Consider the following 24,218-nt stretch of genomic DNA (forward strand, 5'->3'; position numbering starts at 1 on the left):
AATGCTAACACAGAAAAAATTCCCCAGCCACTCATGTAACCTTATTAGACAAAGTGGAGCATGTCCACTCTTACAGAAGAAGAAAGAAGACATTATTTTCTTTTTCAGAGATTGTGCTCCCCTAGAAAGGGAAGGCATTTGAAGTAGCAAATGTAGATGTTTCAGGCAAATGTGTACTTTGTCTTTAAACGAACAGCTTTCAAAATGATCTTGGTTCAGCTCCCTTTATTTTTATCTTTTATTCCTCTGCAATGCCAGCTGGGGTTACCCATCTCCCAAAAGCTACCAAAGGGACTAGTGATTGTAAGCCTCGGTGATTTAATTAGACTCATTCTAAACACTCACATTTTTATCAATTAGTTAATGGGCTAAAGAGAGCCTCTTTGTTGGAGCCAGGTCATTTGGAAGCTAGAGGCTTCTTGAGGGCAAGAAGCTGAAGAACCGCGGCGTTAATATCTGTAATTAACCTCACAAGTCCTCCGTTGTTCAATTAGGAGTGACCTCTCTTCCCTTCCATATGCCTTTCGTCAGATGGGCTTTCCATGTGAAATAATCACTGAAGAAAAATGAACCAAAAAAGAAGGCTTCCAAAAAAAATTAGACCTGGATGAAAGTAAAACAAAAATAAAGCGTTCCCTGTCTTCAAGCGCTTCTCAGTTATTTATTTAACTAAGGTTGTTAATTGATGGCTTCCTCTAAAAAGAATAATTCTGGGTTTTTCAGATGACCAATGCTCCTGATAACAGATACGGAGGAATCTTTTAAAACAGTGTTTTGTCTTATCACACAGGTCAATTCTGAAACAGGGATGATGTGCCCTGCTTCTGAAAAAATTTAATCACTGATTGCTTTTTGTAAATATTGCCTTCAACTTTTTTGGCTTGGAGAATTCTATGTACTATTTTCCTGTGAAAGAAGCCTACCATTTGCGTCTATAGTTACAATAGTGAATACATACTAGATGCATTAAATTAAGGATTATATTGCTTCTCAACAAGCTGGTCAACTTCGACTCTTGTGAGAAGTCTATGGGAAATTCATAAACTGTACATACTTATGCCCACTTGCTGATCGCTGATGAAATGTGAAGCAGCCTTACACGTAGAGACTAGTAATGACAAAAAAAATTAGTCTGTAAGGAAGGGATAAAACAATTTACAAATTAAAAGATACAAAAGACCATAGTGAATGATCCACCAGGAAGAGCCCACACCCTCAAAGAATATGCACTATTATTTTCTTTTCTAACTAAGTCTGTAAATCACCGTGGTTCTGCAATGTCAGCATTTTGGTTAAAAGGAAAAGTTATATTGACTTTGAAGCCAAACACATCAAAATAGTAGCAGTTGCAAAGATAATTCTTTGTTTTCTGCTTGGTTAGAAACCATTAATAGACGACAAAATTAAGGACTGAATTTTGAAGAACCATGCAGAACAGAGAGGAAATGACACTTGTTTTGAAGATTTTAACAAGAATTGAGCTTGGATTTTCTCCTTTGAGAAAATCCGATTGTATCAGGCATTCATCACAAACTCTGAATCCCATCTATTGCCCCCAGCCATCAAAATTAAAGACACCAAAACAGCTGATAAAAAGTAGCAATTCCCTGTGCCTCCTGCAATTGTGTGCATGTCTCCGCCGTTCTGGCCAGCAGCAGTTTACGTTTATTGTTATGGTCAACAATTATACTGTGTATGCTCAGTAAATACGCTGCTCTGCTGCGCTTCATAAATGTGCCCTTTGTTCTCCCCATCATTAGGCAGACAGTTCGTTCTGTACAATGTCCAACTTCCAGACAGGTGGAATAAGGAGGTGGCATCTGTCTAAATATTGAATGCCACGCTTCCCCCATCTGCTGTAATAACAGCGCCGGGTCCGCTTGGCTTCAATGATCCCCTTCTGCATACAACCAGTCAGCCATATGCCCTATATAGTGCACGTGCCACCAGAGTGACAGGGCCTGCTTTGCAGCCTCTGAGCTGGTAACCAAACAAGTGGAGGAAAGAGGAGAGGTGGAGGTTGGAGGTCAGGTACGTGGAGGAACCAGCAGGTGATGGTCAATACGGCTACTGAGAGCTGCTCAAAGAACCAATAGAAAAGGCCTTCAAAAGTCAATGGCCAGCATAGAGCACACTGCCAATCAAATTTTACAGGGCATACCTTCCAGGCTAGGCAAATAAGAAGATTTAGAGCACATGGCAGTTCATCGTTTATAATCCTGTCTTAGCCCAGCATGGCTTAGTGATAGTTCAGTGACAGATGACGAGCACATGACAGCTGCAGGATCTTATACAAATGCATACAGTAAAATTAAAATTAAATTAGTGACACACGTGTACACATTGGTTGTGCAACAGTTACACAATCTGTTCGGGACCCCTCACAGGCTCTCCCGCTATGCCCTCAATTCAGGGTGCCCATAAGAGCTTTCAAAACGCACCCAGGAGGCTGCCCTAGCCAGGAAGGGCCCTTCCCTTGGGCAAAGGTGAAATTCAAAAGACTCTAAGGCAAATGAAGGTGCTCAGGTTCCCACATACAAAAACGGCAAAGCGTAATGAGGTTTCCAATTGGCCTAATTAAAACTGACCGAGGGCTTGGAGCATTTGAAGGAGGAAACAGAAGGCCAGCACAACAGAAGGAAGGAAGTATAGTGACCTGGAGCAAATCAGGAGCTGTTGCTCCTTCAATCTGTAATCTGCTGGTTTTATTATTGACGAATTTTGTATGTTTTTGTAAAAACATGAGTGACTATACTTGAGAACTCTAATTTGATTGTAACTTCTATTGTTTTGAATGTCTGTATCTTTTGCTATAAATTACACATTCTTTGATGCATTTGAAATTTTTTTAGGTAACATTGTGATAAAGAAGTTTCTCGAATTGTGTTTCTCAATGAAATCTTATAAAGATGCTACATATTTTTGGAAACTTAAGTTCGTGTTTTAAAATTTTTTACTTTCTTGACTTAACCCATTTTGAAAGGATTTGTGGTGACTGTGTTTAGCATGGACATTTGCTTCAACTCAGATTTTAATAAAAACCTCTGTGCTGGCAAGCAGAAATGTTAGCTTAAAAAAGAAAACAGTTTTGGCTCTTGAAGTGCTTGTCACACCTCTGTACAAGGCCATTTTCTTTGGAGTATATTACTCCTACATTCAAATCTTGTTGAATTCACATTTTGCAGAGTCCTGAGAAAGAGTTTTTAGGAAAAAAAAATGTTACACAGACAAAAATCATTCTTACTGATTTTAAATATTTTTGTAGTAGTCTAGAAAAAAGTTAACATTCTTCTCAGGAAATTAACTCAAATATAAAACTGTTTCTTCCAAATGTCCAGATCTGTTCACACCTCATGAAATCTAATCAAGTATAACTTCACAGTTCTGAACATTTATAATTTATTCTGTATATAATTACTTTCTAAGTCATTCCATATTTTAAGATATAAAATAACTCAGGAAGATTTTTTTAACTAAAAATGTTTTTTAAAAGACTATTTTAAATTGTTGGAACATTATATCAAAGTTAGTTTTTATATGTAATTGCTATTGATCCCCACAGCACCTCTTTGAACACCACAACTAATACGACAAAGCACGAGCAAGGATAAGCAATCGGATCAAAGCCATGTGCAAAAGCTCATCAGTGGAGCTAAGAATTGAACAAGGAACTTCACACTTTGCCTTGTAGACTTTTCTTACAGACTCAGATCCTCCTCACCTCATTGTACGGTGAGTACCAAAGCCTGACTTCTAGCTTTGGGGCCATCTCTAAAAACTTGAAAGAATTGTGTTTTCCTAAGAATGAAATCTTACCTACCAATGCTGATGGACTTTTAGATCTAAGATTTATTGGAGAATTTCAAATTCTGATGAGGAGGGAATAAAATTACCTCCTGTTTTCCAGCTGAAGAATCTTTGAACACTTCTTCTTTGTTTCTAAGTGATATCCTTGTGGTCAGGTTTTACTGAATATTCACACAAATTATTACATGCCTTAATCGAAAGGATTTCCTGCAGCCATTCTTAAAAGAATAAACAAAAATCTTTCATAAGCAACTATTTTATTGTTTAATTGTTACTGCTGTTTAACCAAAGTTTCTGCTGAATCCCAATTCTCAGTCCCATGCCCAGGAGGGCTGTTAAACAGGTTTCCACATTGGTCATATGTGCTGTGTGGTGGTAGAGCACAGAAAAAGCATAGAAAACATGAATACCATGACAATCTACATTTAATATAAGGCAGCAGAAGCTTTTGTTCAAAAGAAAGTGAAAAGCCAATGACAATTCTGAATTTCTATTGCTACGCCTTTATTTGGTATATCCAAACAACATGCGGGAAGTCTGCTGTCTCCAGGACTGAATATTCAAAGTAGATTCTTGGTTCATCCTGGTCAAGCGTGTAGTCTGCATACCTGTGACCACAGGAAACACAGGGGTCCTAGTCCCAACCTGTGTGAGGCTTTAGATCTCCAGACAGACACCAAGGAGGATGCGCACACAAGGAAAGGTGCTTTTCTGACAAACTTTAGAGGAAGGGGAAAATAAACACTGATAGAAACTAATATGTATGTCCTTTTAAAAGAATACACAGGCCCATTTTTGATAAACAGGGTCACACAGAGAAAGCATCCAGAAGTCAAGGGCAGTCAGATTGTTGTAAAAGTCTTCCAAGGGGATGAAATGCCTTACCTACAATGGGAAACAGTAGCAGTCACTGCAGGTGGCCTCGAGTTTATGGGAAAATGACACAAATCATAAAAATACCAAATAAATCACAAAAATACATCATCAGGTTGATTACTGGGTGAAACGGCAGCGTTTGGCACAAGCATCTCCTCTCGTGTGCGAGTTCCTCTGCAGTCCACCCATGAGGATCGAGCTTAGATCTTTGCTGGCTGGGCAGCAGTGTGGCGAGAAGGTGGGTAGAGAAGGATCTCCCTAAGTCACTAAATAACCCCTTTTTTAAAAAAAGTCTCATTATTAATATTATTTCCAGCCCCGGTTCTTCATTAGAAATAAAAGATTTGTGCTCAGGAGCCACATCTGAAATGATGGAAATCCTTAGAGGAAAAGGAGGAGGAAAGAGCAGTGCACCCTTTTGTTACTGTTACGATTACTCTGTATTACTTAGCACTTACATGGCACTTTATTTTTTCCAAGTGCTTTACAATCCTTAATTACTTAATCTTGAAATATATTTAGAAAGGCACTTGACTTTATTTGACGCTGCTATTCAAAACCTATTTTGCCCCATTTTCAGCCCCACTCATGGCGGCACAGTGTCCCCCTGCCGGGAAGTGAGGTGCAGGCAGGGGTGGCTGATGGAAAGGAAGCCCTGAAGAAAAGTGGAGGGGCAGGAAGGAGAGGAGAAACCAGCCTGGGTTAAAATAACAATAATCAGCAACGACTACCACTCTCTCCTTCTCTTCGGCATTCTTTGCCAATCCAACGTCTTTCAAATTTTTAAATAATCAGTAATTTCCAAAATGCAATAAATATATACTATGCGTACCATACACACAACAGATTTTTCTGTCTGAATTATGTGGCTTGTCATGCAAATAGGTAATCCTGAACCAATTAAAAAACAAAGGCACGTTGTAATGTAATAATGGAAGTTTCTGGATGCCAGCTCCTAGGCACAGAGTCCTTAAAGACAGAGAAGAAAAAGAAAAAGAAACACGGAGAACAATATCATCATTCTATCAGCAGTTAACTTGAGTCTACTTATGCATGATCAAAGACTGCAAATATAGTTTAAACAGCATGAAATAATCGCTGGGTTTACAATATGAAATCATTTTTAAAAGCAAAACCGACAACAATCCCGGTGCCACTACATTCGGGGACTAAAGACTAATTTTGTGATGCACAGCCAAGCCGGGTAGAGGTAGGGAAGTTAGGGTTAAGAGGCTAACCTCCCTCCCAGGGTCCCTTTGAAGATTCCTATTTTCTGGGGGAGAGGGTAATGAAAATATTTTACCTCCCCTATTGCAATTAGGTCAGTGGGCCAGAGAAAAAGCTGCTCACACCACCACACACCAGTGCAATTGCAGTCCCAAAGGAGGTGAAGGGACAGGATGCAGCAATACTGCCCGAGCCGGAAAGGCCAGTCCAATGGCAGTGAGTGGGTCTTCCTCTTCAGGCTGTGACATTTTGACAAGGGAGGGAGAGGCTAAAAGAAGCAAGTCTTCCTTCCCAACTCAAGCTTCTCCCACCTGACGAGCATGCACAAAAGAAGGAGCAGGAGGAAACCGAAACAAACTGCGCCCAAAGCCTGGAGCCGAGGGCCAGTACTCATAAAGACGAAGAGGACAGCCCTTGCCTCTGGACTGCCCGCCAGTCCCTAGTGAGGAAAGAAGCTGGGACAGAGAAGACCCCTCTGTCTGGTTGCTTGGTGGTTGTTTTTCTGTTTTCATTTCTGACACTGATGGAGCAAAGGAGAGGCGTATAGGAAATTCAGAGACCAGAAATTTAATAAGACAGCTCTAAAGATGACAGCATTCATGAAGAAGATTAATTACTAGGAGTAAAGAGGCCCGATGCCAGGAATTTATAGGATTGATACAAACACGATGTCCTGCTGGGCGGCTAGGCCCATAACACGCAACCCTAATCTTCAGGCCTATTGTTGTTTTTGCAGAAACAACAGGCTTCAGCCATGACAACAAAAGGGTATATAATAGAGTTTCAGTAGGGGAAAAAAATCACTATAGCCGTGGAAAATAAACACCTTTAGAGAATCTGTTTGTGAACATCTAACCCAGCCTTCCCTTAAAGTGCCAGTGTTTGCAGAGCGAAGATGCCATTGTCGTGTTTATCTCAGAGACCCGCTGAAGGAAAGAGAGGACCAATTAGTAGGAAGAAATGGGGCCGCTAACCGCATAGCCTGCGGTTCCGATGGGCAGTGGACAGTTTGCTCTTTAATTGGGAAATAAGCCAGCCGCCTTCTTAAATAAGAGAATTCCTCTTGCAAACGTACAGGAAGACCTCTGCCTACATCACTACTTTGGCTGCTTGTAAACACTTTTTAAGCGCCCCTCCCTCTCATGGTTCTTCTCACGCATCTTGCCCATCTCTCATAATTGATGTGTCTGACATTCAGAAACACTTTGTGAAACCACAAATTAGTCATGGCAGGAACAAGAGAAGAAGCTCAACCTGGCAATTGGATTACACTAACCAATCAGACCAGTGTCTGCCTTTGTTTGTACTCGCCACCCTGATGGTGAAGAGAAAGACAATTCTCATAACTAGTAATTTGAGGTTTGTACTACATTCGTGTTTAAAATCATATACATTTTTCTGGGGACCAACTGAAGGGAAGACATTGTGTTTTTCCACATTCGTGCGTCCGTAACATCTTTGAAAAGTGTGAAGGGGCCTATGTAAAAACAGCTACTCTAAGTGCAACCTATGTTTACATATAAATTATCTTGACATCCACGTCATTCAAAGGGTTCATTTATAACATATGGTGTCTGTTTCACACGCTAACAGTGACTTTTTAATTTGAAGTCAGCCGCAATGAGTGGTCTTAAATCCTCACTGTCTCCGGGATTAATTATGGGCACTAGACAGCAATAGCAATCCTCTCTTCCTGATAAGCTGCATCGAGGAGTTGGCAAGAGGAGAAAATAGGCCTTTCAAGGTTAGAGAGTAACCAGAGCTGACATACACAGGACTTTCCTGACATCCGTTTGAAATCAGAACATTAACGATAAAAGAGCCTCCATTCTTATAGCCTCTTAGTAAAACATCCTACGTGCAAGACATGCCATTTCTAAATGCTTTCTACTTCTTCCTTGCAGTAGAACAACTGAAAGAGCCACATACCTCTGCCTCTGCCATGACTCAGCAATTGTTCAACAAACAAAACAACAACAAAAACCCATAGTCAGACTAACGGACCAAGAGCGGGTGTGGTTCCATCCTTCAGTGGTTTCCCAGCTTCACAGCCAAAACCTGCAGGAAAACAGACTGCACATGTCCCAGACACCCTGCCTCACCGTGGACAGAAAGAATTGTGGTCTCTGCTCACAGATGAACAGAGCAGCCACAGGTAACTGACCACCTACCTACCTGTGCCCTGCAATTTGCAACCTAAAGCTGGAGTTTCTGGTCATGATCGCTCATGCAGACTTGCTCGTGTAATAAGATGCTCGAACCACCGTATTGTTTTAGCAATATATTCTTCTACCTGCTTCTAAAGGCTAGAGAAGGGGGCAAATGATTTCTTGAGGTCCTTTCATTTGAGAACTTCTGGAATACCTACAAAGTGCTGGGCACCACGCTGGGGCTGAGGGTACCATGGTGTGCAACAACAGTGGGAATCTTGCCTTTGGAGGGAGGAATACAGAAGAGAAGGGAGACCAGATCATTCCAGGGATTGGGGAAAGCTTCCTTGAGGAAGTGACATTTGGGCTGAAATCTTAAGGAGGATTAGGAATTAGCTGGGTGAAACCAAGGAGGGAAAGTGGAGGGCACAGCATGGGCAAAGGTCCTGAGGTGAATGAGGGGAGATTCTTTTAAGGAACTGAAAGGAGGCTGGGAGTGAGGAGTACTTAGTGCTAGAGGAAGTGACAGAGGCAAGCAGGGATCCAACCATACGGCGGTCTTGCATAATTACAGAAACCAAGCAGCTTTTTCTCTTCGAAGTCCTCTACTCTTGCAGAATGTTTTCAATTGCATTGTGAACAAATGAGAGTGTAGGATCTCACTTTGGAAACTCTCAAAGATTTAACTACCCAAAAATATTGACAAACAGTGTAGAACATAGAAACCCAGGGTTTACAGTCTAGAAACTGTTCAGACGTCCAACTCCTGTTTTGCAATTTACACCACACTTGAAAGGCTTAACCATCTAAGATATTCAGAGCTGTAGCCACAATGTTCTCCTCCTGTGCAGGCTGGCCTCTGGGTTAGTGGCTTCACTAACATGCAGATGAGTAAACCCTTTCTGTAATTGGCATACGGTCAACAGAACTTTAGTTTTTTATGGACAAAACTTTGATTCTGTCAGAGGTCGGAATTTGTTTCTCAGTGTCTTCTTGTTAAACTACTCAAGAGATTTGTTTTTTAGGCTAAATACCAGCACTGAGATACCATCCTGCTAAAAAGAGCTAATTCCTGAAAAACAGACAAACCAACCCAAAATGGAAGCCAAATTTGTCATGAGATTGAATCCCATTGCAGATGTGGAAAAAGGGTTGAAGGAGCTGTAGCTGCAGTTACCCAAGGAACAGCCTTGCGTCACCAGGCAGTGGGACGGGCAGCGTCAGCACGGGCACCTGTGCACGGCTCCACTTGACGCCAGCGTGGCTGAAGGAAACATCGTTGTGTTTCTTTGCCTAATTACAGATGGACTTTACTGATGGACAAGACAGCATTCAGCGCTAAATTTTGCTGTTTCTCAATTCACAAGTAGCCTCCGATGCATTGGCTCTTCGTACTTCCTCGATTCTTCCAGGCCTTTCTCAAGCTCCTCCAGTTCTTTCTGGGGTCTGGGATTGTCTCCCATTGTTGACTGCATTTAGTAATGGATATATTTTCAGGATTTTTAATGAATTGCCTTCTTACCCTATATTCTCTTTTCTTTTATTCAGTGCCTCCTCATTTGAAAAAAATCTTGTTGTTGTTTTTCTGAGGCAAACACTCTTTTGTATAAAGGCAGTGTTCTTTTCTTTGTCTATCGAATAGGGACGCACTCCCTTCTGTCCTTTCTTCAGCCCTGGCGCGAGGAGCAGCAGATCAGTCCTCTGGGCTTTGTTTTCTATAGTTCACTGAAGATTCTTAGCAGCCTTTCCCTTAAGAGCGGTGCTTAATTTTCAGGAATAGGAACCCAAACATCAGAAACACTGCCATCCTTCAGTTACTAAAGAGCAACTATCACGGTAAAGCCCACCCAGTTTATCCAGAAGCCGCATTTGCTGCTTGTTAATTACGCGGCTCTACAGCAACCCTCCAGGCTATCGCTTTTTGGCCATTTCACTTGTCATTAGCATTTTCAGCAGAAAAAGAACAAGAACGACCAGAAGGCGGAAATTCTCATAAAGCAGGCTTGGTTCCTACTCTGTGTGTCAGAATTTCATACTTTTGGAATGAAAAAGGGCTTTAGGGATCACCGTGCCCACCCCAGACATGAGGAAACTGAGGCCCGGGACCCCGTGTGGCTCCCGAGGGCACAGTGCTGACATGTCGGCAACGAGGTTACAGCCAGCCCGCTGCCGCCTGGCCCTGCGTCTTCTACGTCATTGCAGACACTCCTCTGTAAGAGGAGATGGAAGCTGGAGCTCTAGCTCCCTCTGAGCTTCCTTTTGACATTGTAGTTTAGGGAAGTCGCGTAACTTCTCTGAAGCCCAGGGTGATAATGCCTGCCTTACCTATTTCACGGAGTCACTATACAGGAAATTACTTTAAAACCTATAAAGAGATTTTTTGTTTTGTTTTGAGGGCAGAAAAAAACATTTGAAATACTGTAGTGAAAGATATCTCATTCCCGACAAGATGGCAAACGACGCAGGATACTGGCTTCCAGTGTTAAACCTCAAACCCTGAAGGTGCCACTGAAGTGAGGGGGCGATGATGAACCCAGAACTTAAATCCCCTGGGTCTCCCCTGGATAACTCACCACAAGGAATGGAAGAAGAGAAAGCGCAGGGTCAGGTGTCCCAGACCTGCAGCAGGCTTGGGAGGCAGCCGTTCCTGCTGGGCTCTTCTCTCCCCCCCCGGGCCCTGGGATGCCCTGTGCACAAGCCATCCTCACCCAGGGCAGAAAACATCAGTGCCAGCCCAGCATGAGCTGGAGGCAGCGGGATGATGTCAGGACAGACTGGAAGCCCAGTTGTAGTGAGGAGCTAGTAAGATAATTTATATATTTCTTGAAATTCCAATCAAAATTCCAAGAGGACTCTTTGAAAAAGCCAGCACACTTATTCTGACTTAAATAGGGCAGAATATGGAACCATGAATGGCTAAGATACTTGTGAAAAAGCAGAGCAAAGAGGGAGACGCGTGATTCACCCCACCACATATCTGAATGCGCAATGCAGCCTCGGCGACAAGGCTTTCTGCTTAAAAAAAAGTTGTGTAGATGCAGGAATAGAACAATGATTCAGAACAGAAAATCTAAAAATAAGTAAATATGTATGTAATGTAATTCTATAGAAATACATGACATTTCTCTTACATACCAAGAACTTTGTATATAAGAAAAGTATCATCAAAAATCAGTGAAGAAAAGATGGCTTGTTTAGACTATGATTCAGTGCTGGAAAACATTCATTATATGAAGAAAAACAAAACTTGATTACTACCTAAAAAGATGAACTTCAGAGAGAATGAGAGATATTAATGTAAAAGACAAAACCGAAAAACTAATATAAGAAAAATGTTGAAGAATATTTTTGTGAACTTAGGGTGAGGAAAGATTTATTTTTAAAAATTTAAAGGCATAAACTGTAAGAGGAAAAATTGATAGACTTGACAAAAATAATAAAATTAGTCATTTTTATTCAACAAAGGACACCACAGACAAAGTTAACAAATGGGTGTCACATAAGGAAAAGATATTTGTCCTGGACAAAACCAATGAGATACTAATTTCTAGGCTACACAAAGAACTCCTGCAGATCAATAGGAAAAAACATGAACTCCAATAGGAAAATGTTCCAAAGATAAAGTAAAGGAAAGAGAAAGAGCTAGCAAATACATGGGAAGACAGGCAACAACACTAATAACCAGTGACATATTAATTAAAATAACAATAAAATAACTTTTTATGTCCATCAGATTGGTACACAACTGGAAAGTCAGATAATGTCAAGTGTCGGAGACTATTTAGGGAATTATGACCCCTCAGACATCGCTGGGGGGAGTGTAGGCCTAAGTACCATTATGCTACAATATAATCTGAAGCTATTTACAGTATACACCTGAGAGAAATTCTCACACAAGTCCCAAAATGATCCTGTACAAGGATGTTCATGGCACATTTTCATTACAATGGAGATTTCAAACAAGGTAGATGCATGTGACGTAATATTCTGTAGTGGCCAAGAGCCATGACCTACAAGTACACACGGCAACAAGGATGGATCTTAAAAACCACCTGGAGGGAAAAATTCGAACTGGAATGAGATCTCTAGTACAACATCGTTTATGTATGTGAAAATCATATGTGTACAAGAAGAAACCCCCACACTGCATCTCTTCCAAGAATACATTCATATCCAAGGAAAACCGTGTTCTGCGTTAGGCAAGGTGCCTATGGAAATGGGAGGACGAATGAGAAGGAGGTTGGGAGTGACGGTCGTGTGATGTGAACTGAAGATCATGATTAACTCAACTCTCTGCACTTGAGGCTAAAAATAAACTCCATCTAGTGGAAAAGTTTAATGAACCTTATTTTTTAATATAGTAAGGCCAACAACAAGGAAAGGCACACTGTAAAAATTAAATAAAACAGTCACTTTGGACTTATCTAGAAACTAACTTTCTCAAGAATAGACAACCCTCATTGCCTCATAAATTCAACATCATCCAGGGAGCGATTTTTTTCCCCTAAAGATTGGCACCTGAGCTAACAACTGTTGCCAATCTTTTGTTCTTTTCTGCTTTTTCTCCCCAAATCCCCCCAGGACATAGTTTTATATTTTAGTTGTGGGTCCTTCTAGCTGTGGCATGTGGGATGCTGCCTCAGCATGGCCTGAGGAGCGGCGCCATGTCCGTGCCCAGGATCTGAACCAGCGAAACCCTGGGCCTCCGCAGCGGAGCACGTGAACTCAACCACTTGGCCACGGGGCAGCCCCCAGGGAGTGATTTTAAAAGTTCAGCATTTCTTCACAGAGTCTGTCTTGTAGAACTGGTAGAGTTGAATTGTGTATCTCTAAGACGATGTGAGAAACATTTTATTAACAGCCAGAATAAAACTTGTGTCTGTTCTTCAGGGCTTGTTTCAGAGAAAACCACCAGGACAGTGACATAATATTTGGGAAAGTGACTAAGTGGTATTCATTGTACATGCAGACAGCACCCACTGTGCATATTGGCACCAGGGACAATTCTAAAGGCCTAAAATATGAATAAAAAATAAGGGCATCCACAGCCCTGATGGTCTAGTGGTTATGGTTTGGTGTGTTCACAGGTTTGTTTCTGGGTCACAGAACCATACCACCGTCTGTCAGTTGCCATGCAGTGGTGGTGGCTCACATAGAACTAGAAGAACTTACAACTAGACATACACTATGCAATGGGGTTTTGGGGAGGAAAAAAGAGAAAGGTTGGCAACAGATGTTAGCTCAGGAAGAATCTTTCCCTGCAAAAAATAAATAGATAAATAAGGCCATCCATCACTTTATTCACTTTGTTTCTAATTTTGTTATTAGCATCCAATGTTTAAATGAAGTATCACCTGAAAAGTACTTTCTGTTTTGGTGATTCACAGCTATGATCATAAAGCTGCTCAATATATAAGTACTGTACTTATGACTTCATTTCAAAAAGACTTCATTTCCAAAGGAATTCCATGACACTTGCAGAATGGCCCTTATACCTACAGAATGGACTGGCAATGAATCACAGGCCTGTGAGTTCTGCCCCCCTTAACTCTGAAGTGACTTGCCTGGTGTTGGGTGTTGTCGAACCGGTGGGTTGTAGATCCCTGAACAGCATTTGCTGCTCCTTTCCTCCCAGCCCTGCGTGGACTGCCACCAGTGCATTACTAATTGAACATGATGGGCACTACATTGACTAAAGAGAAAATTGCATTCTACTTATCAAATGCTGATTAGCATAAGTAGCACATGTGCTTGCTTTCTCTTGCCCTATTCAGTAAACATTGCATTAGAAAAATGAATTCTGTCACTTGGGAGATGGTGCTCTAACTCACAAACTTCTTACTTGGCATGTAATATTCAGAGGAACTTGATATAGAGTCCACAGTGTGTGTGTTGCCATATTTATTTGAAAAATTCCCCAAGCAGATCTGGGTTAATATTTTTCTTTTAAAATAGGCGAAGTAAAAAAGACAAATTATGTGAGGTCCTGGCGCCAGGCTGTGAAGAGCAGCTGACCCAGGTCCCCTGGGCTACAGACCAGAGCCCTCCTGGGGAGAGACGCCAGGAGCTGGGCTGCTCCTCTCAGAGACAGTGCCACAGAAGGGATGCAAAGGGCCTGGAGAAGAATCCAGCCCCGTGCTGCTGCTGCCTGAGCACCAGGTCTAGGCTGATTGCAGCTGCAGCAACTTCCCAAAGCAGATGGGAATGCCTGCCATGCCCTCCCTCCCCCGCCCTCCCAAAAAAGTGGGAGGACTGGAAGTGTAAAGGAAATTAGGTAAGTAAAGAATGGACTTTCTCCTCTGTTGGAGTTGACACCTTTTGGTATGTCTGCCTGGCTCACAATGGCTCCCTCAGTTCCGGAAACAGCTCTCCTACCCCACCGGTCAACATGGTGACATGGCTTGCACTTCATGACCGTACCCCCAGGATGTTCCTTGATTGGATTTAGGGGGCGGGGGTGGTCACCTGTCTCAGGCGGAGCCAATTAATTCTGTCCTCAGATTTTGGACCTCGGTGGGAGAGGCAGCAAGCTCGATTCCACTGGTACTTGGAATCATGGCGGGTATGCTGTGTGCTACCACACGGACCAGAGACAGAGAGCGCTGCTCCAAGAGAAAGCAAGCAAGAAGGGAGTTAAGTAAAAATACCTGGAAAAGAAAAGAAACAGAAAACCCAGAGGCTTTGCGCTTTAGGTTCAAGAGCACCTACTGCGTCCATGCCCTTAAATCTTTTTTTTTTTTAAGGAAGATTGGCCCTAAGCTAACATCAGTTGCCAATCTTCTTTTTATTTTTTTCTCCCCAAAGCCCCAGTACATAGTTGTATATTCTAGTTGTACATCCTTCTAGTTCTTCTATGTGGGACGTCACCACAGCATGGCTTGATGAGTGGTGTATGGTTCTAAGCCCAGGATCTGAACCAGCGAACCCCGGGTCACCCAAGTGGAATGCATGACTTTAACCACTATACCACTGAGCTGGCCCCCATGCCCTTAAATCTGAACAAAATCCCCTAGGGCCTGAAATATTCTTCCTACTTTTGCTTAAACCAGTTTGGCTTGGTTTCTTTTCCATGAAACCACTGAGTTCTGACTAATTAATATAACATTTTTCTTCCAAGCAGCTCAAAGTGACTGAAAGAGAGTTGCAGTAACCATCACTATCCATGAGAAGCTAGTGCCAAGACGTCCACTAAAGTCTGGAAGATGGAGAGCAGACGGCCAAGTGAGAACTGACTCAGCAAAGCAGAGAAAACATAAATATCAGCACCTGTGAAGGGAGGGGCCCAAACAAGGCAAAAAAAAGCAAGAGGCTTTGTGCCACCGAACCCCAGAAGGGGTCAGGATTCGGAGGCACCAGATTTTATTAAAAAGAGTGAACTAGGGGTGGGGCTTTTACACTTTTTCACGTGTGGGGCATTTCCCACATGTGGCTGCTCATACAGGAGCCAAGTGACCAGCCTTCCTTCCGTTGGCAGGAGATAGAAAGGTGACTCTGAAAACATCGAAGTGGGGGGCTTTGGCCATGGAGATGGGCTCACGAGGCAAAGAGGAGGCTAAGGGTGAAATGCTTCACTGAAAGATGGAGAGGATGATTGACAGCTTGCCTGCTGAATCAGGACCACCCAGACCCTTTTCCTGCTCTTCCAGAATGCTAGCTGTCTGCCTTAATCTTAATATGTTAAATACAGCCAGTATAGCGCAGACACCAACCGGCTGGAATGGCCACCGGCTTTAGCATTGAGGCCAGGTCCTGCAGGCTTTAGCCGTTTAGTTGCTAGGCTGTGGGGGTTGGGGTCTCCAAAGGTTCAGGGTGGCTAGAGTGAAGGGCAGTCTGGGAGCTCAGGGCAGTGGCCATATGCCACCAGTAATAAGAGCTGCAACTCTTTTAACAACCAGGAGGGCTGCACTAGTGTGAGCTAGCAAATGTCACCCTGCTCATACCCCATGGGCAGGAAACTAGAAAATTCTTCTCTAGTGAAACTGAATTTTTCTCTGGTGAAAAATACTGAAAAATTAGGGTCCCCAGGTATCAAGACCAGTTCATCCTACAGTGAACCTGAATAGTCAACAAAATCCTGCCCATGCACACAGAGCCTCCAGGCGGCTTTTAGCGCCTCGTCTTTAAGTATGAACGGACATACCAGCATCACTCCGCTTCTGAGGAAAGCCTCCGCCGGTAAAGATGGTGACCAAACAAGCAACGGCAACACAGAGCTCACAGGAAACAGAGACCAGGCAGGGAACAGGGGAAAAAGAGAAAAAAGATTTCCAAAACAACTGTAATTAACACCTTCAGAGGACAGTGAAGAAATTGCAACCATAGAGCAAAAACAACCAAAAAACGCACACGCGTTCGTCATTTATTCAACAACTGCTTCTTGAGCACCTACCATGTATCCCACTGTTTTGGGGATTGCTTCCTAGGTTCTGCCTCCTAAATCGCTCTCCAGTTGGCTGACTTTCCTACCACCACCCCCGCAGCATGGCCCTCGAACCGCCCTCATCACCCCTCAGCTGAATGTTAGCAGCTGACTTGTAATTCATCTCCCCGCTTCTAGTCGTGCTCTCCTGTAACCCACCATTCACATCTAGAATGCAAACTCCCAGGGTCTGTGGGATTTCCACGGCCCGGAGAAAAGAGCGTGGAAACCTTAGCTCCACATGCACAGGCCCCAGCTCAGCGGGACTAAAGCTCTTGACGTTCTCCCAGCATCTTTTGACATTTCACAACTTTGTGCCTATGAGTTCCTTCTGCCTGAAATCCTCTTCCCAATTTTGTGGCCCACCTTGATAGACAGCTGCTCTCACGTCACCCCAGCACCAGGCAGCATTAAACACGCCCTCCTCACTGCCAATGTCCCATCACTGTGCTACAGTGATCACCACTGTGCTCTGTCATCTCTTCTAAACAGTGTCCTCCTTGAGGCCTGGGACCTCGTCTCATTTGGATCCTCATGACTTAGTCCAGTTCTCGACACCTAGTGGAGAAATGTTCTTTGACTGACTAGATGGATAGGCGGGTGGATGAATGAATTTAGGAACTGAGCTGGGTTGAATAGGATCTGGACTGGCAGAAAGAAAAGAGGAAGGCATTCCAGACAGGGAGGATGTGAGGAGTGCAGAGACAGAAGGACGGGGCACAGTGAGCACAGTAGCTGACTTAGAGCACAGGAGGGGAGTCGGGCAGGAAAGAGCCCATGCAGCCTCTGGAAAGAGGAGTTTCATTTAGACACGGCAGAGAAGAGAAGCTGTTTTTAAAATGATGGTTTGTAGGTCTTTAATTATAGCTGTGAGTTAGACAGATGAATCTGTCATGGAGTCTGGTGTAGCCCAAAAAAGTAAAGTGCACAGAGAGCAACGCGTGTGCACCCAGCTTTGGCGTGGAAGAGCACCTGTAACATCCCAGGTGAGGCTCGCTTCAATCTGCTGAGGCGGGAATCATTACCCCATTTTAGAGATGAAGGAACTAAAACTTGGAGAAGTGACGCACCCAAGATCACAGTGAATGACAGTCAACTGAAATCCAGACCCAGCTCACTGTGAAGATCGTATTCTTTTCATAACTGATTGGTATAGAAATCTAGGTCATTTCCATGGTTGACCAAAATTTGAGAAATCCTCTGAAATAAACACCATTTAAATCAATTTCTGGCTTTCAGATTTGATTCATTTCATTTACAAGTAAGCAAGAAAACACATGGCACGCTATAAACAATTCATGTATCTTCCTCGGCCTTAGTTTACTCATCTATAAACAAATGGACGAATAATAATTACCTCATAGAGTTGTTATGTGGACTAACGAGTTAATAAGTTTAAAGTGCTTAGCTAGTATTTGATATATACCAATACTTGATAAATATTAGCTACTGTCGTTATATTTTTTTACTCAGTTGAAAATAACCATAAGAACCATGTAATAATTCTAACTAATCATTTAAATTTTTCTTCCAAAACAGAGACTGGAATAGTGGTTCCCAGGGGCTGGGGAGTAGGGGAAATGTGGAGATGGTGGGCAAAGGGTACAAATTTCCAGCTGTAAGATGCTAAGTTCTGGGAGCTAATATACAGCACGGTGGCTACAGTTAATAATACCGTGTTATGTATTTGAAAGTTGCTAAGAGAGTAAAGCTTAAATGTTCTTACCACAAAGAAGTGGTAATTACGTGACATGATAGAGGTGTCAGCCAACACTGGTGGTAATCATTTTGTAACATATAAGTGTATCAAATCAACATTATTGCACACCTTAAATTTACACAGTGTTATATGTAAATTATATCTCAATAAAGCTGGGAAATAAAATAAAATGAATATGAAATACAATGTTTCTCTTCTGGACAAAATTCCTTCACATCTTGCATTAGATATAAGAATTACTTTGCAAGTTAACATTTTTAAATTATAGGCAATGTATAAGTGAATCTTCTTTATATACTCTGACCATAAATAGCTGTACTACAATCAAATATATTTACTCACTAGAAATCAGAGCAACTATTTCTGTCAGAACAATTTTCTAAGACATCGCATGAAATACAAAATCAGACACATAACGATACACTGCTTTTGAACTTCTAATAAGCCCAAAAGGTACCACAACTTGTTTCCTTGACAGCTCAGCCATTAATTTCAGAAGGGCTAAAATGAAAAACCACTCAGGTTACAGTTGCCTTGCAGGAATCCCTCTGCTATAATCTCATAGTTTTTTCACCTAATTAATTTCCCCTTTCCTTGCACCAGAGTTTCATGAGTGTATCTTGTTTGGAGGAGATTAAGAGTCACACGCTTCATTAGCAAGGTGTAAATTATCAGCGAGGCCCTCTCCATCCACCTGCTTAATCGGGTTAATGAAGCACCTCTGCAGGGCCCTCCTAGTGCCGCCCTCGCTGCGCTCTCCGCAGGTTTTACCTCCCTGCTGCTTGAAAAACAGGGGAGTGTTTAAAGGTGCTACTGGCCTGCTCTGTTTCCAACAAGGGAAACTTTGACTCTGAAGTTCAGCTGAGCTTTGGTGTTTTGAAAGGCAAAAATGTTGCTTTGGGAAAATTACCACTAGGTGCTTTTCCTTTTGCTTTTCCGTTCCCTGCTCTTTTAGCGAATTTGCATGAGTGGGGCTTGAGTCAACTGTTTTGTTTTTTAAATGTCACTTGATCTTACTCTTTTTTTCTTTTTCTTCTTCTCCCCAAAGCCCCCCAGTGCACAGTCGTATATTTCAGTTGTGGGTCCTTCTAGTTGTGGCATGTGGGACGCCGCCTCATCATGGCCTGATGAGCAGTGCTAGGTCCGCACCCAGGATCCAAACCAGTGAACCTCCTGGCCACCAAAGCTGAGCAAGCGAACTCAACCACTCGGCCACGGGGCCAGCCCGTTGACTCAACTCTTGAGATTAGGGTGTGACCATCTAGTGCAGAGTCCTAATCTCTTTCTAGGCCTCTTGAAGATCAGTGCGAATGTCAGCAAGGTACCCTTCATCCTCGTTTCTTCTGATTCTCTGCTTTTGAGATCATCAAGGTAGCTTTTCTTTTCATCACTTCTAGGCTCATGAGTGTGGACTTAAAACCTCTGCCAATAAAATGTTTTAATTGTGGTATTTCACAGTTAGCGATGTTTAAGCCGGTCATTTCTGCAATATCTTTACTCATAAAGGGATGCTCATGGTGGCTCTCCAAGCCCTCCAGGTGACCTGCAGGCTGACTTGGCATGTGCTTGTCGTAGATCTATAAACACCAACTGAGAGAACTACAAGTGCCCAACAAATGTAAACATTCACTGGAACACTCTTAAGTTGGCTTTTCTTCTCTCCACCGCACTCTTCCCTCAGGGGTAAAGCCAGCAGCTTCACAGTTTCCACAGGTCCGCGTGAGTAGCTGAGTGGGGAGGGACCCTTGGGTCCTGTCTCTGGCACTCCCTCAGGCCAAATTTTCAATGAACTTAAAATTAATTAGAGGTCAAATCTGGTTGTCAGTGACTATTTTGGGAATTTTGTCAGCGAAAGAAGCCCATTGTGGTTAAATCTCTTGGCCTTGCGAATTAAATCTCTTCTTAGAATTCGCCGTCATCAGTTCACTGAATTGCCCATCCCTGACAGCCAGTAAGGACTGCTCTTTCTGAAACTCCCTAACGTTAAGACAACACGCGGAGAGAAAATCCTGTACTCGCTGGAGGGCTCCCTTTCATCATCTGTATACACTTTGACTTGGAGTGAATGGGGTTGGGAGTGGGGAGGAATAATGATAGGAGTAGAAGGAAGAACTGTAAGCACATTCAACATGTATGCTCGTTTTGAATATTCAGGTAGAAACCACGAAGCACGGGGTGCTAAAGGTTTCAGTTTCTGCTATAGCATTTATTCTCTCCAGTTCGTGTAACCTTTAACACAGTGAACTTTGAGCTTTTAAGACCATGTCTTATATGGTTAACCGCATCTCTCAAACATAAACACAAACGCACACACATACACATACACACAAGCACAGACACACACATATTGTCCTATGTTTCACGAAATCTTTTCTTCAGGCTCTGATGATACAGCAATTTAAGGTGAATTAGATGAATGAGCAGATTGGTCCATCCATAATGTCAACACTGATAATGCAAATATAGTAGGGGATTTTAGACATGTAAGATTTTTCTTTTCTTATTCATGAAAATTAATCAAATGACAATTGAATATGTTTCCATTCAAACTGGTGAAACAGTGTTCATATTCATGTTAGGATCTGTTTATCTTCACTCTCAGTCATGCTTACGATTATTATGTTGTTAAGATAAGAAACCTTTCCATTTGCAGTAGGTACTCTTTTACTTTCTTTAAATCACTCCCAATACAGTCACAACTACCCATTATGATGCAATAACTCTCTTTGCAGCCACGTAATCTCTTAAGACAACATTCATTACCATGCACCACACTGACCTGAGTGTGTGCTAGACACCAAGAAGCATCCAGGGCTGCTTGGCAGTCAGGGGATAGCGGATAGCTCTGCCACCCAAAATGTCCTAGAAAGCAATGGCTGCACATAGGACACGTTCTAGGGTCTGATTTGCTGCTCTTCCACATAAGGTATTTGAAGGCAAACTAGCAGGAAGGAACATTTCCATGCACTCCAGGCACTAGCTATGTTTGGACCATTCCCCATCTGGGGAATCATAAATTTCAACCCCATGTCAATTGCAGCAACAGTCAGCGTTAACACAGCCTGACAACTATGGGCATTATAATCAGTGCACAAATAATATCAAAGAACAGGTGAGAAACTGGATCTTTTGGAGAACCACCTGCCATGTCAAATGATGCCCAAGAATGTGAGTGTGCACATGATGCTCAACCACTCACAGGCTGTGTAAGTTGACTCTATACTGTTCTTTTCCATAGGGACTTGGTATGTTCCTAGCTATTGAACTTTTCATAGCAACTGGTATTTTTATGCTTTCAAATTTTCATTAATTTAATAAAAGTCAAATGCAACTTTGAAGTCTCTTGATTTTCTGCTATCCTGAAAGCATGTTCTGACTTTTCAGATAAGGTGATTTCATTCTGTTATGATCAAACTCCCTCACATTTCTGATAACAGAGTCTTCACTAGGGAAGAAGAGGGAAAGAAAGTTTAGGACTTATGACAATGAGACTTTCACACTGAAGTCAACTTTGCAAATTGAAATCTCCAGCTTTAGCTCCCTTTACCCACATTTTATAGCAGTTGAATCTAAATCACTTCCATTTATTTATTTATTTATTTATTTATTTATTTATTTATTCTACATATCGACAATCACTTACCGCATGCTAATATTCTGTGCTAACACTGCAGTTGACAAGGGACATATGCAGATAAAAGACAATCCGTACCCTCAAAGAGATGGCAGTCTAACGAGGAAGACAGACAAGCCACTACCACAATGCGTGGTACCATTATGGCAGCGTTAGCCCCAGAGTGCTTCACGAACATGGAGAAGGGGCTCACTCCCACCAGGGCAGGAGGACATAGGGAAGGTTTCTTTGGAAAATAGGAGCTGAGGAGCTGAGAGTAGCAAGATATGTTAAACATCCTGTAATTCAACCCCCCTTCTGTAGACTATAGAAATTCCTTCTATAAAACGTATGTCCAAAGTTTCATCGTGTTTCTGCTCGACTGGTTCACAGATGAAGAGCTCCCTGTTCTGCAAGTCAGTTCTTCCCACTATTTGGTGGCTCTCATTGCTACTAACTACTCCTTAGGATAAGCCAAAATTCTTCTCCTTGCAACTCCGTCTACCACCTACCCACCACCTTTCATGGCAGATTATAATTAATTCCCTCTTTCCTTTTTCTGTGTCTCCTATATTTAAAGACAGTGATTATAGTCTCCCCATTTATCTCTTCAGATTTAAATATTCCAAGTTTCTTCCAATTTTCTTCAAATGAGAATTTTCGAGTCACCGTATTTATCAACGTCCTTCATAAAGTGTGAGCCCAGACCTTGTCGCAGTTCTGCACTTACGATCAGAACGTTAGATTTCTGAGTTCAGTCTACAGTTGCATTTAATGTTCATTCTTTGATGGGGAGGCTCTCACTTTTCCTGTACCCCAAAAGCTTTTAGAGCCAAAACCATTCTTATCCTGCAACAGCCCCCAAAATCCTGTCACTGTGTACTTTCCTTAAGATGCCATCATACTCCCAGGCACCTAGACATGAGGTCTTGAAGTGCTAAGTGAGTGTTTATTATATCTTATTTGGACTATTTAAATGGTGCCCGCTGGTCTTTCTGCGCTAATCTCTCTCTGCTATAATCGATCCTTCAGCAGCCACTACAGAAATCTTCATAAGGAGGGCTCTGGTCGTGTCACCCCAAGCTGCTATATACTGTGCATCTTCTTAAATTTCCCCCCAACTTCTAATGGATTTTTTTTGTTTCTTAACCATATATACATATTTTTTACTTGCCACATTCTATTTGTAACCCTATCATACCATTTGAGTGATATCCGTGCAATTATATTTACAAACTCAGTTAATATTTCAAGTTTACTTTATTGTTTAAATTCTATGTATTGATATGGAACCATCCAGGGACATAAGTATTGTTTTTTACTCTCTATTCTGCTTTTCCTCCCGTTATTGGGCATTTTTTTTAGTATGAGTTTTCTTCAAAGGCCACAACTGTTGTTCTCCATAGTAACAAGGAAGAGAGTTATAAATCCTAAGAGAAACACAGCTCAAGTGCTATAGAAGTTCTAGAGTGGAAGAAAATCCTGTACTCGCTTCTGTGACAGACAGGAACAGACCCCAGAAAATCTTCATGGGAGAGACAGAACTTGAGTTGAACCTTAGAGGATGGATAAGATTTGGGGATTGGAACAGAAGAAAAGGCATTATTGGTACTGGGATTTGCAAAGGAGAATAAAGTGGGAGTGGGCAAAGAATTTTGATAGGTCTACTTACCGAGAATATGAAGTGCATGAGAAAAGAGAGATAAGGCCCCAAAAAGAAAAAAGAGGTCAGATCATGGGACACTTGACTGCCAAATGAAGGCCTCTGATGCCATTGGAGTGAAAAACTTGCAACTCAGAGTGGTTGAAATACCATCTGTGCCTCCAAGCTTTGGATTGTCTCTCTCTTCAAAGTCGGTAAAGATACATACTACGTTTGGGTCTACACGCCGTCATTTGTTCCCCTTTGAGTGAGCTGAGGAAGGTAGAGGTTAAAGGGTTTGATGAGCCTTGCCAAACATCAGTGTCTAATACAGGAAGATGGGGACACTGCCCTCTCTTTGCCATCACACCATGACCCCAGGCGCAGATCCCCTTGTGCTCCTCAGTACACAATGTGTGTTTTTCTCCTGGGGGCAGCTACAGAATTTCTCCCAATTGCTAAGACTTTTATGTATAATTTAAGGTCCTCCCAAGTGTGCTTTCTGCATCTTCTTCTGAAAATCTCTGGGTTCACCCTCCAAAGGAGGAGCTTCTTACCTGTTGCCAAGTTCCTCCTCCTCCTTCATGATACTCCTTCACTGCATACCTCTTGCCACTGAGACACATATCTTGTGCCACTTCTGTGCACATGACAGCTTTTCCCACCTGACTGACTTCTATCTGTGAGCATCCCAACCTCTTCAAAAAGGCAGAAAATCCCTCTTCCCTACCACATGTGTTCTTAAGCTGAAGTTCATAGGACCA

This window comes from Equus asinus, chromosome 7, assembly GCF_041296235.1.
Source record: "Equus asinus isolate D_3611 breed Donkey chromosome 7, EquAss-T2T_v2, whole genome shotgun sequence".
NCBI lineage: Eukaryota > Metazoa > Chordata > Mammalia > Perissodactyla > Equidae > Equus > Equus asinus.